Here is a 15,080-nt window from a genome sequence, read left to right on the forward strand (position 1 = left end):
TAGGACCTGGAAGTCCAGTATGTGAGTGGACATGCAAGATATAATCTTGCCTGGATGCTTTCTCACTTGCTCTTGAAGTTCCTTGAAGAGCTGATATATATTAGAAGCTGCAAATTTTATTTGAGCTGTGGCAATTCTTTGTACCACACCTACTGAATAGGCTGAATCAGATATTATATTTATATCGCCTGGGTAATAAGTGAGAGCTAACATCATTGCATATAATTCGTTCTGCTGGGTGAACTGAAAAGGAGTTCTGACTACTCTTTTTATTGTTAAATCATAAGAGTATACAGCACAAATATTTTGTTTAGATGTGTCTGCAAAGATGGTAGGTCCTTTAAGAGGAACCTTAGAAACCTTCTCCTCAAAAATCCATTGCTAATTATGTAATAGTCTGGTCATCTTTAATGGAGACCCATGTGCAAAATTTGGAGCTGTGGCCAATAAAATTTGCCACTCTGGGATGGTCTCGCAGCATACATTAATTTGTGCGTTAGTATAAAAGGTGTCTATCTTGTCAGGTCTTGTCCCAGATAATTGTATTGCTCTCTTAATGGCCTTTAATAAAATTCTAGCCACAAGCACTGGGTAAGAAGTAAGGCTTTGTTCTGGTTGTGCCAGGAGGTTCACCCACTCTATCACACTGTCTCCTTGATGAAGGACTGCTGTGGGAGCCTCTTTCGTAGCTAAAACTGATATTTCCAAGGATTTTAGAGTGACTCTTTCAACCACATTGGATAAAGCCAGTTCAACTTCTCTCAAAATCCCTCGAGCTTCTTTTGTAAGCTGGCGTGGTGAATTTAAAGCAGTGTCTCCCCTTAAAATGTCATATAGGGGTTGCAATTGATTGGTAGCTAAGCCGAGCACTGGACGCATCCATTGGATACCTCCTATTAATTTTTGGAAATCATCCAAGGTATTTAACTTCTCTGTTCTTAAAGACAGTTTTTGTAATGTAAGTGCCTTAGGATATATTTCATATCCTAAATATTGAAAAGGAGCATGCCTTTGAACTTTTCTGTAGCGAGATGAAGTTTGTAGTTTCTTAGTGTTTCTATGGTCTTTTGTAGACATGCTTCTAACATTTGTTCTTTAGGTGCACACCTCAAAATATCATCCATATAATGCAACAATATTACCTTTGGAAATGCTTTTCTCACTGGAGTAAGAGCAGCAGCAACATACATTTGGCACAAAGTAGGGCTATTTTTCATTCCCTGTGGCAAAACTATCCATTCATATCTTTTATAAGGCTCAGCTAAATTAACAATGGGCACTGAAAAGGCAAATCTTTTCATATCCTCCTTATCTAGAGGGATAGAATAGAAACAATCCTTGATGTCTATAACCCAAAGAGGCCATTCTCTAGGCAACTGAGTAGGAGATGGAAATCCAGGCTGAAGAGTTCCCATAGTTTCCATATGTTCATTTACTTTTCTTAAATCCATTAACATCCTCCATTTTCCAGATTTCTTTTTTATAATAAATACTGGAGAATTCCAAGGACTTAGAGAAGGCTGTCGATGTCCTTGGTCAAGTTGCTCTTGCACTATATCTACTAAGGCCAGAATTTTATCTCTTGTTAAGGGCCATTGTTCTACCCACACTGGTCTATCAGTTTTCCACTGAATAGGAACAGGTGAGAGTATGTGTGGGTATGTTGGCAGGCCTTCAACAGCAGTCCTGCCTAAAAAGCCAAAGTACTTAATTGTAATCCTATCTGCTGTAAAATGTCTCTTCCCCACAGATTGATGGGGATTTTTTCAACCACAAAAGGAGTAAAAACTCCTGTTTCATTTTCAAATGTCCATTTCATAGGGGCAGCACTAACTTCTGCTGCTATTGATCCTCCTACACCAGACATGTAGGTGTCTGCCTTAATCTTTGACCAGTGACTGGGCCAGCTGGCACCTCTAATGACAGTACGATCTGCACCCATGACTACTAATCCTTTTAACGGTATTCCATTCACATAAATAGTGAGCATAGGTCGGACATCTGTCATAGCTGCAGTCCAAAATATTCCTGGACTCTGCTGCTTGAACTCAGAATCTGGGCAACTGTTATCAGACTGTCTATTAGGGGTATGTAGTAGTAATGAACTTTTTGCAGATTTTGTGGGACATTTGCAAACAGAACCATTGGAGATAATGCTGCTACAGAAATAATGACGAGACATCTGGCTAAGGAAAATGCCAATGAGATTCGCAAAAGAATTATATGGAGACTGACGGGAGAGGCCTCCAGGAGCCAGAACTCCGGGCGCCTATGGATCCAAGCTCTGCTTGGATTTCTTTTCTCCTTTACTAGAGTTAAGTGTGGGGAGCCGGCACTAATCTAAGGCCACATAAGGCCACATTCCAAAAGACTGCCCTAACCTTGAATAGGAATCTCTGAATCACATCATGGGAGTTTCCTACATGACCAAAGACCACCTTAACCTTGAATAGGCAGATATCTAGACATCTCCTAATCACATCCTGGAGCTTCCTAAGAGACCAAAGACACCTGATCAGCTCATTCTTGGGAGGGAAACCAATCCTTTGTCTAGGACCCCCACCCTGTACTAAGTTTGTACTACCCTGCTGCTATATATACCTGTACTATTGAACTCATTAAACGGAGGCTTGATCAGATGGTTTTGTCTTGCCACCCTTCTGCGCGTCCCCTCTCTCTTGCCCTTATCTCTTTTCTTCCAGGATCCACATACTCTGCCTCGTGGGCCAAGGCAGTTAAGTAGGGAAGAAAAAAGAAAACTCTCTCTGATGCTGGTCAAGGGATCCATGGGGGCCTGTGGGAAGGGGGGAGCACCAGCAGCAAGAGCCATGGGTGCCAGGGAAAGGCAAGGCCGCCACTGACTCAGAGGGAGGGCTGTTCACATAATCTCAATGACAAAAACAAATCACTATTCTTCCAAATGACTACCCAAAATGTCCTTTTAATTTTGATCTCTGCAGAAGCATTTCCCCTGATAGTCTTAGGAAAAATAAAGATAAATTACATGTACACAGAGGGGAAAAGTATTTAGAATCATCTGCTGAAATAACATTTTGGTCATGCATACTTATTGTGTATCTAATTTATATTTTAATATATTTAACATCTACTGGTCATCCTGCCATCTAGGGGAGGGGGTGCAGGGGGTAAGAGGTGAAAAATTGGAACAAGAGGTTTGGCAATTGTTAATGCTGTAAAGTTACCCATGTATATATCCTGTAAATAAAAGGCTATTAAATAAAAAAAAAAATAGAATACAAAGGTCACTAAACAAAAAAAAAAAAAAAAAGAATCATCTGCTGAAGGAAGACATTTGGCTGTGATCCATTTATTCAAACATCAAAGAACAGGTTTTTTTGTTTTAAGAGTCCAAAGGACCGAAGTCATCGGTGTCCCCTTTGAATTTGAAATAGGCCAATCTATGAAAACTCCATACACGTGTAATCACAAATAGGAAGGATACAGACTATCTTAATGTCACATTTTTTATTTCAGCGTAGAAAATCGCTCTGAATTGGAAACTACAAATGAGCTGGTGGATTGGTGCTGTCTTTTAGAAATGCTGACTTGTTTCTAATTTTTCTTATTTTAGAAAACACAAAAGGAAACTGAATCCAAAACATTAAACAAAGTCAATTTGGTTGACAAAAAAACAAATTTTTAATTCTTTCCTTTGGCCAGTGGATAGGAAATAACATGATATCTGGTCATCAGCAGATCAGACAACTGATATGAAGTACATCACCATATTCAAAAATAGATATATTATATCTCTATATATATTTACAGACACAGACGCACCAGATTGGTCCAGTTCCAGGAGCTGGGGGGCTGATGATAAAAGAACACATTGAAAGGATTCGCACACGGTTCCCTCCCCCCCCACCCACCCCCCCCCGTGGCCATGGCGGGGCGTTGCTGGCCCCCTAGAACTCCTCTTCCTCCTTGGTGAAGTGGTTCTGCTTTTTCCGGACGTTCCAGTGCAGACACTTGGCCAAGCTCTCAAACCAGTCACTCACCGGGTCCCGGAAACAGATGGAGGGGAGAGGGTAACAAGAGGTAGTGATGCTGATACTGTCTCCATGGCAGATTTCTTGTCTCCTCCGCCCATCAAATGAAACCCACGCTGTGTTCCGAGCTTCAGGTGACAGTGTGATCTTGAGCTCCGCGCTGGCGGGCACGACAATGGGCCGGAAGGATAGCGAGTGGGGGCAGATGGGCGTGATCATGATGGCAGGGACGTTGGGGTGAATCATGGAGGCTCCGGCAGCAGCAGCGTACGCTGTACTCCCCGTGGGCGTGGACACGATCACTCCATCCCCTTGGACTGTGGTTATCAGGTGTCCGTCCAGATAAACATCTATATTCGAAAGGTATGAGGAGGGGCCCCGATCGATCACCACCTCGTTCAGAACCTGGTAGTGCATCATCAGCCTGTTGCTTTCCTTTAGGCCGGTGGGCAGCACCCCATTCTCTTCAATGCCATTCTGCAGCATGGCTTTCTTTTCCCGGAACTCCTTGACCACCTTGACCTTGAGCCTGCTTCGGAGAACAATGGCAGCGTTTCCTTCGATCACCTGAGTCACTTGGGACTGGAAGTTCTCAAAGTTGAATGGGGTGAGAAAGCCGAGGGATCCCAGGTGGAAGGCCATAACTGGAGGCACGCTACCCTGGAAAAGTGAAGAAGCGTAAAGCAAGGTCCCATCGCCTCCCAGGCAGATAATGAAGTCTATCTGATTGGAGATGTCGTTGTAATCTTCCCTGAAGGTGCAAAATTTCTTCTTCATGGTTCCAAAATTTTCATAATTCACTATGGCAGGGTCTTCTAGAACTTTTTTTTCCACATAAACAATCATGTTGTTTTCCTCCATAAGATACGCACAGAGGGCTTTAAAAGGCTGCAGGAGACTGGCATCTCGTATCTTTATTATTACAAGGACACTCTTTGGAGATTTGTTCCATGTCAACCGCTGACTTGCTGGATCCTGAATGTGCATGATAGTCTTCGGGTTCTGCAGCATACAAGTCTTTGGTCCAAAAGTGGTCACTGGGCACGGCCCATGCAAAGAACGGGTCCTCCTGAACTCTTTCATGTTTCCCAGGGCAGGTGAGGCAGACAAAGTCGGAGACTTGGCTTGACCCTGGATGGGATTCCCATAGCTCCAGTCCTCATCTCCATGACATGCTGAACAGCGGAAAGAGGCTGAATCTGGATTCAACTCTTTGCTCAGGCTGATTTTTTCTTGTTCCAACTCCATAGTGGATAAAAGGGAACTTCTGTCAGGAAGACACTGACGCTCTAATTTCTGAGTTGAGGAGACTTTTCCACTTGATCAGGGTCACAGGCTTTTCCACTTAAATCAGGATCAGAGGCTTTTCTACTGAAATCAGCTGAGGGTCCTGTCAGTCCCACGTTCAGGGTGCCAAAATGTGATGGTTTTCTGGAGGCAGCCTTAGTCTAAATCGCAGCCAGCTGATAAAAGTGTAAACGTTTATTTTTCTTTCCAAATTAGCCCCGTTAGTTGAGGCCTATCTCTCTGCCTGGCTCCAAGGGATCTTGTAGTTTTGTCCTTGGCTTCTGCCTCTGCTTTCTTCAGCCTCCAGCCAGCACCAAGGCAGAAGATGCAATGAATCTCTTGCCTCGAAGATAGGGCTTGTGGGTTCCAAGAGCTCTCTCCGACACCAAGTAAATCTCTCTCAAGCTCCCAAAGTTTCTAGTAATTCCTCAAGTAACTAACCCCAGTCAGTCCTACAAGAAGAACTAACCTCAAGCTTCAAAAGCTCCCTATATATGTGATCTTCCAAAGGTTAACTCCACCCTCTGGAGGGAGAGGGATTCTGGGTTATCTCCCAGAGTGCTCTCTGGACCTAAGGAAGGTGTGAATTCGGACTAAGCCCTACTAAGCCCTGAGAGATAAAGCCAGAGCCATGGGCCCCAGGGAAAGGCAAGCCTGCCACTGACTCAGAGGGAGGGCTGTTCACATAACCTCAATGACAAAAACAAATCACAATCCTTCCAATTGACTACCCAAAATGTCCTTTTAATTTTGATCTCTGCAGAAGCGTTTCCCCTGATAGTCTTAGGAAAAATAAAGATAAATTATATGTACACAGAGGGGGAAAGTACTCCCAAAAGTGTGAACTCCATTGAGTACTTAGATACTTATAAGCTCTCTAGAGGTGTGAACACAAGCATTGTTTCTATCAGTTCCACCTAGTACCTTGTTTCAAGTTCTGGCCCAAAATATCTCTTTCTAAGATCAAATCAACTCCAATGGCTTAACACTTTGTAAAGATTCCAACAATACCCCTCAATATACCATTGCCTCACCAAATCATTGTAAATAATAATAGCATTCACTAATATTTCCTACAATCAGTGTTCATCCACAATAGTTGAGAGTTAAATCCACATTCATTTTCCCCATAAGTCCATATATATATATATACATATATATATATATATATATATATATATATATATGTAACTATGTAACTATGCTTATAGAAATCAGTGAAGCCAACTATGGGCACTCCTATGTACAAAATATATTGTAGTGACAGCTATACTGACAGAGGAAATAATCTTTTAGATTATATAGCTTTAAATGTCACTTTTATCATGGTCAGTAACCCACACCACAAATTCATCTTCTGCTTTGTTCTTAGGACCAAAAGAATTAAAGGAAAAGAGAATGAAGAAAGGGAGGGTGAGCTTTTGAGACATCAGAACTGTTCATTAATCATAACTCAGGGTTGACTTTCAAAGCAAGCCTTTAGTTCTTTAACAGATGAGGGAAATTTTCATTTTACCAATATGAATAAATAGTTATATCCAACTTGAGCCTTAAGCTTCTCTCTATTGTACTGAGTGAAATCATTAGACAGAATTGGAAGGATTTCATCATTATTATCTAGGAAAAAGGTTTTGATTATTTTTATACTTTAGATTCTATAAAGCCCTTAGTTCTAGGTTCATTATTTCTATTGAAAAACTAGATTCAGGACCACTTTGGATTTACTTTCCTGGATGTCTCCGTTTCTTTTTAAGTGCCCCAAAAAGAGCTTTCAATTTAGTAACAGCTGGACTGAAACTTCCTGGGAATTCTTTGTGCCTTTGGTCTGTTGGTGAACCAGATCTTCCTGGAGAGGGAATCAAAGTCGTATGTCAGAAGGTCAACAGCTACAATGCAAGGAAGAGTTTTTTGAAGAGATTTATTTTTATAAATTTAGCACACACTGAAAGTAGGTTAGCAGATGGCCTAATTTCATCCTTCAAGTATGCTTTCTGGTAAATCTCTGAAATTTCAAGTCTACTGAAATAACGATTTCCCACCTCTTACATGAAGACTTCCAAGAGTGCTTAAGCCTGCCTTTATCTCTCACTTCCCTCGATTCTTGTAGCCTATTCTAGCAGTATTGTACTGCCATTAGCATGTAATATGGCACTTAATTATATTTACTCTTCTGTTATTCTCTAAGATATTAGTCTTCACTGTTCAATTGGAATTCAAGCAGGAAGTCTTTTAGACTCCAAACATTATCTACTTCCCTACCTTTCAGAAGAAATATAAATTTCTATCACTTTGATCTTTAGTTATTGGAGGGCATTTTAAGGATTATAGATTAGAATTATAGTTGGAAAGCATCATAAAATCCATCCAATTTAAACTCATTTTACAGTTGAGAAAATTGAAGTAAAGTCATCTGCCTAAGGTCACATACATGTAAATGGAAAAGGTGAGATTCAGATACTGGTCTTTTGACTTCAAATCTAATTGTTTCCATTGTAGTATAGGCCCTCAATTACCTAAACCAATAACCACATTTTACCGACAAAGAAATTGTGGCTCTGAAACTTTTTAATTTTATTCCTTGTTACATAGTTAACTAGAAGTGAAAACTAACTTGGGATTTCTCACTTCTACAAATAGCTAATTTCTGTCTCTATGACTCTTCTCTTGTCATTAATATCTTCCTAAAACCTACCAGCCTGCCACTTTCTTAGATTCTGAGGGCAAGGAAGACACTCACAGATTCCTGGCTTAATTTTATGAATATATTCAGAATGAATATTCAGAATATATTCACAATTTTTTTCCTCTATTATACTACAATAATCTTTATTTTTTAAGTTAACTACCTTTGAATACAGATCTTTTTTCTTACTGTGTGAATGAATATAAGATACTTATGAAGCAGTTACTATGTGCCAGGTACTGGGCTAAATGTTGCAGATATAAATGATAATTCTCTAAGAATGTAGTATCTGACTTACTTACCACTCTTTGGGTAGCACAGGGAAAAAGCAAAAAGCCTTGAATTTGAAGCTATAGAATCTGGCTTTGAATCCCATTTATCATGCAAATGACCTTGGGCAAGCTACTTTCTGGGACATGATTTTCTCCTTTATAAAATGACTTAGATAAACTTTAAAGTCCCTTCTAGCCTTATATTAATGAATGCATTATCTCTGGTGATTTTCCCCATCTACCCTTATAACCTTTATAGTGACAACTTCAAGCACAGTATCTTCAAGTCCTTAATTCAATTCAGTAAGGATTTATTATGTAACCTAATATGTGTCATACATATGTGCCCTAGGGACCCAAAAATTAAAAAAAAAATAAAAGCGATAATTCTACACTCTCAAAAAAGAAATATTCTTGGGGAGAGAGTATATAACATAACATACACAATTCCAGACCATCACCCACTAACATGGTCACACCTTACATCATCCATCTGAATCACTCAGAAATGCCCTACCCAGAAGGCCTAGATTTCCTTGCCTAACCATGATCTTTTTATCTCTCTCCCATTTCTTCTAATTTCCTAAATCTGTTCGTTAGCCTTATTTCTTGTGATCATCAGGCACTTTAGTCCCCCCCCCCCCCCCCCCCCCCCCCGTTCTTTCAATCCATCATTTCAGTTTTTACTTCATTTCCTCCTCTATTGACTGAACCCTAGCACTGGGCTAAAATCTTACCATTTCCTAAACCTGTAGATAGAGAGAATTTATCAGGTTTGGGGTTTAGCCTCCTCAGAAACTCAGAGTCCTAGACAATTAATTGCCTAGGGAAAGTATGCTTCTGTAACACTGAATAGTTTGGCAATTTCAGCTCCCCTTGGATTTCCTGCAAGTTCCTTGTCTCAGAGTGTGTTAGTTATCTTTCTGACAAAGGAGATGCTTTCAGAATGCTTCTTTTCAGGACATGTCACTCCCTTGGAGTCAAATTCAGATTCAGGTACCTAGGAAATTTGGCTATTAACTGATGTTATTTTGTTCTTGTTTTGTTATTAAGTCCCCCTTTCTCCCAATTAGGGCAATGGAGGACAAGTGAAAAACCTGAACAGTCCTTGCTTTCTAAAAGTTCTCCAAGGTAAATATGCAAACTAAATTCCTGGGCTACATTTACATAGCAAATATTTGGTCAACACATGATTTTCTAACAATACCAAATGGGAGAGGAACCTTGGTGTGCAGAAGGAAGGTGTGCTCTGTTGCAATTTTATTTGAATAAAAATTGAGAGATTCCTAGTGAAATCTGATGTGGTTTATGAAATCTGGTCCTGGAGAGAGTAGGAGGCAGTGGGGGTAGAGGGTCAGGATTAGAAAAGGGGAGATTTTGACTTTTGTTCGAATCTTTTATACTGGATGTTTTAGGTCCTGAAACAAATATGTTGTAGCATTTGAGTTAGAAGGGATTATCTAGGTCATATAAATTAAAACTCCTACCAAAAGCAGGAATCCTTTTTACAGTATATTGATGATGGTCATTAAGTCACAATTTAAATTCCTCTTGGGAGTATTTATCATTATCACAAAAGTTAGTTTACTCCATAGACTCATAGATCTCTATATGAAAGTAGCCTTAGAGGTCATGTAATTCAAATAACTTATTTTAAAGAGGAGAAAGGAGACCCAATGAAGTTAGGTAACTTTCTGATCATCACACAGTTCCTGAGTCAGGAATCCAGATCTTCACTACCAATAAGCAAGTAATATGGTTCATTATCTGTCTTCTGTAGTCAAATTTGATCATTGCCTTTCATCTAAGTTTAATTTTCTTAATGTTTTCATTTATATGATTCTAATGACTGCACCATTCTTGCTTTTGATTTAGTTTTTTTCCATTCCATAATTTCTTATGAACCTCGTCTTTTTCTCTAAAGCTGTTACGTTCTTTCTTACAGCATTATAATATTCCATTGCATTTATTATCCACAGATTTTTCAGCCCTTCTACCCTTAGTTACGTTTTATTTATATTATGTAGTACTATGTAGTATTTATATTATGTAGACAGGCACTATCATATTGAGTCTTTGTCTTAATGAATTTTGAATTCTTGCTATTATTACTTTCCATGGTCAGTCCTCCTGATCATACTTTACTTGTACTTTTGTCAAATTACCTTCTTTTAAAAAGTTTCTTTGTATCCAAACTAAATAAAATCGTGCATATATCTAAAAACCTTCACACTGCTTAGAGTGTTCTACAAATATTAACAGCTTGAGAAGATCAAAGTCTGGGTTCTTTAGCACAAGTTCATCAAGGCAAAAATAAGATAGAATGGATCAGAGCCAGAAGTTGATGCTGTTGTGGATATCATCCTTAATCAAAGAACTATTCATATAAAAAATAACACTAAATATGAATATTTTTCTTAAATTTTAGAGAAATCCTAATGAAAAAAGAGAAAAGGCAGGTATATAAAATATATGAGGCTGGGATGACATTTTTTTTCAATAGGAAAGATCCAATGGTTGACCTCAGAACCTTACTGACAGAGTCAGGAAGATACAAATGGAGATCAAGTTTTATTAATTCTCCCTCCATAATATCTCTCACATTAGTGTTCTCCCCATTCATGTAGCTACCACTCTCATCAACTCTCTCTCTCTCATACTATTTCAATAACCTTCTGATTGGTCTTTCAGTCTCAGGTTTTTCCCATATACATCTGTCCTCCATATAGCTTCTAAAGTGATCATCATAAAACACAGATTAGACTGCATTACTCTTCTGCTCAAAAGGCTCCAGTAATTCCCTATTATTTCAAGCCTTAAAAACTGTGTATTTCTCTGCTTGGCATTTAAAACTCTTCACAATTTGCTTCTAGCCTGTCTGTCCCAAAAACAAATATCCTATTTCCCCAAGGTAACACACTACATTCCCACCATATTGTCCTAATTGCTTTCTTATATATAGGATATTTTACTTTCCATCTACCTTTGCCCAAGCTGTCTGCTAATGCCCACCAGATACAGTCAGTTCTGCTATAATGTTGATTTCAAAGAAGTAAATTTATACTCCAATATGATTAATATATTAGGGAACACTATTATACTCATAATGTTCCCTAATATATTAATCATATTGGAGCATAAATTTCAAGTTTGCTTATGTGCAAGTTCTTCCAAGAAAACAGAATTTAAAAAGGGGAGAGGGAAGGGGAGAGGGTAACATTTCACAATAACTTTCAAACTGCAATCCTTTTGACATCCTTCTCCAGAAGCAATTTTTAGGTTTGTGTCAAGGTGGAATATCATATTTATTGTATATCCTCTGGTACACTAGTAGCTGTAAGTGAAGAAGGATTATTCCACATATCCTGAGATTTCTTTCAGCAAGATCTCTAACCCTGAGTCTGGAGTTATAGTTATCAAACTTGTGTGAGACTTTGCCATCTCATGATATAGACTAAGTAGAAGTCTGAAGCTACAAATGCTACCAGTATTTATTTAGTATTGATATATTTTTACCCATGTATCATGTATAGAATTGTGCTACTGTTTTTAATTAGGCTTAATTTTTATATATTACCAGTAAGTGATGTAATTTTAATCCTATTTTCTCCATAAATCCTGTGGCTTTTATTGCATGATTTTACATAGTGTAGTACTTTTGAGTGTGATATTATAACAGAAATGATTGTACTTTTGTCTTCCCTAATTGCTTTGTCTTTAGTTGGTATGCATTTTGTGTTAACTTGTTAATATCTCCTTGCATTCTTTAATCTTCCAATCTTTAAATACATAGCTCACTTTTATACCTGCTACTTTATACCCCAATTATCATTCTAGGCGATCCTCAAACAAAATATTTCATTTCTTAGCTCTATTAAAAAAAAACCTCAACCTACTTACCCTGGAAAAGAATATATCCTCATTTCTCATAGTATTCTAGCTTTTCTTCAAAGCTAAACTCAAGTGCAAAATAAAAATTTTTAGGATACACAGAGTTGCTCATGCCTTCCTTCTGTAACAGTCAAAAGTTGAACTGAGGTACAATGTTCCAGGCATGATCATTTTATTAGTAAAGCACAAATTTACCAATATGTAGAATCTCAGCTGCCATAGTAAAGCCAAGATGCCATTAGAGAGAGACTTCTCTCTTTTATAGTTTGGGGGAATACAGTACAATAAACAGAACTTAGTAGATGGGGAGCAAGTTATTATTGGTTAAAGGAGCTCAATATCATGAATGGTAAAAATCAATATGATTAGTTACAGAGCTGAAACATGGAGGTTGGAAATTATCAATGAGGGGGTAGCAACAATCCCTTCCTTCCTTCTTGTGACCAAGAAATGTTTATTGTTCAATTCTACCTGCAAGGTTAGAGACAATGGACCTGACTTCTTTGGATAACAAACTAGAAATCCTTGACATAAGAATAGAAGAGATTAATATGAGAACTGGATTTTTAAACTTACGTCGTTACCAGGCAGTAGGATGCTGAACTGATTTCAGAGACAAAAAAACATGATGAATGAAGTTACAGGACAAAACCAGTTAACTATAAATAGGATCAATTAAAAAAAAACACAGAATTAATCTGAATATTACACTGAATATTACACATGCAGATAAAATGAAGATATTAAAACAATACTGAGTCATGATTATCTCAACCATAAGCATTTGTTCCCATTATCTTCTTTGTATATAATCTATATACAATAAGCATATTGTCTTCCCTGATAGAATAAAAACCCCTTGAGAACAGTTAATGTTTTTGTATCCCCAGAATTTTATGACACAAAATAAACCCAAAATAATTGTTTATTATTGAATTGCTCATTGAGTCTTTTGTGTTGCTCACAATTTTCCTACATTGCAATAGAATTCATTTTGAAAGCTGTGGCCAGTAATTGACTTAAGGAGTAGATTGGGAGATAGGAAAGGTGATATTGAAGGAAAAAAAAAGAAGGAGGAAGAAAAGCGAGGGAGTCAAAAGAAAAAGAAAGAGGGATACAGGAAAGGAAGGAAGGAAGGAAGAAAGGAAAGAAGGAAGGAAGGAAAGAAGGAAGGAGGGAGAAAGGAAGGGAAGAAGGGAGGATTTAATAAATTCTCAATTAATATGCCAGAGATTGTGCTAAGTACTTTAAATATATTATTTTTACAAGAATTCTGTGAGATAGGTGCTATTATAATCCCCATGTTATAGTTGAAGAAACTGATGCAGACCAAGGTTAAGTGACTTGCCCAGGGTCACACAGTTACTACTTCCTTGAGGCCAAATTTGAGTTTTCTTGACTGGAGTAACTGGGCTTTATCTACTGCATCATCTGTTTACTTTAGTTAGTAAGTAGAACATGCTACAGACATACACATACAATTAACCCAAAATTCAATTTTTAAAATGTACTGTCTAAAGAGGCAGGTAAAATGAAGATATTAAACCAATACTGAGTCATGATTATCTCAACCATAAGCATTTGTTCCCAGACAATAGTTTTCTGCTTCCCTATCTTCCACCTGCACAACTACCTAGTAAAAAAGACCACCACAAGAGGGCTGACTTAACCAATAGCTCACAGGAAACATGGATCAAAGATGTATGAAGTCTCACTGATTCTATCACTTTATAATGTAGAAGACAAGCAAGGATAGTATGTATTATTATCTTTGTATTCCCAGGGGTTTCTAGAGAAGCTGGTTTATAGTTGCAGCTCAATAAAGGTGTGTTGAATAGAATTGACTCTTCGAATCTAATATGGTGAGTTCCTGAGTAAAATCTCTCTACTCCCATAAATGACAAATATTTAAAACAATAATTATAGAAAAATCCCTCTTAGCAAAATGGCTCCTTTTATATATATATATACTCAAGTGAGCTTCTCCCTCCATTCTTAAGTTATTCATAAAATTTTATCTAGATATGTCCTCTGATATCTGGCAGAAACAGTGCAAGATAAGACATATTGAGCCAAATTCCATCATAACAGAAACAATGCATGTATCATTTATATAATTTTAATGAAAATAAAGTATGGGGAAAGTTTGGCTTAACAAATTGTGGTATGTGAATATAATGGAATATTTAAAATTAGAAGGAACTTTAGATATTACCTTATCTAGCCTGCTTATTTTAAAAAGGAAGAAAATGAGACTCCAACATGCCAAGTGATTTGCCAAAACACACTAATTGAAAGTGGCAGAAAAGGGATTTGAACCAAATTCAAGGAATTTCTAATTCCAACATTCTTGTATTCCATTCTTTTTTTTTCTCTGGGTACATATGGTATCCCTATACATATTAAATTGTAAGCTTCTTGTGGACAGTAATTCTTCACCTACCATGTGCAGAACAGTACCTAATATCCAGTAGATACATTACAAATGTTTATTGGTTATTTGATTAATGATAGCACTAGAGTTTGGGGGTCCAAACATAGCCATGTCACAGACCCTAATCTTTGTGGAATTACAACTGAATGTAGGGGCAGGAAGATATATACAAATAATTACATCAGGGATGAGATCTACTATACCTCTAGCTGAAAACTCTTCTAAATACAACATTTTGATGTGTGGATTTGTTGCTCAGTCTTTGTTCAATCTTTGTGACCCCCTTTGAGGTTTTTTCTGTAAAAGATACTGGAATGGTTTGCCATTTTCTTCTTCAGTTCATTTTATAGTTGAAGAAGCTAGGATAAAGAGGCTAAGTGACTTGCCTAGGGTCACACAGATAGTAAATGTCTGAGACAAGCTTTGATCTTAGATCTTCCTGACTGCAGGCTTGTGCTCTCTCCACCAGAGAGTGGATCCAGACTAAGTATTGAAAGAAGGTT

General features: G+C 37.9%; 1 pseudogene; it reads right to left on the reverse strand.

The window, feature by feature from the left end:
• Window positions 1–3,901: 3,901 nt before the first annotated feature.
• Window positions 3,902–5,508, reverse strand: LOC100913306 (annotated as a pseudogene).
• Between the last annotated feature and the right edge of the window lie 9,572 nt (window positions 5,509–15,080).

This window comes from Sarcophilus harrisii, chromosome 2, assembly GCF_902635505.1.
Source record: "Sarcophilus harrisii chromosome 2, mSarHar1.11, whole genome shotgun sequence".
Lineage (NCBI taxonomy): Eukaryota > Metazoa > Chordata > Mammalia > Dasyuromorphia > Dasyuridae > Sarcophilus > Sarcophilus harrisii.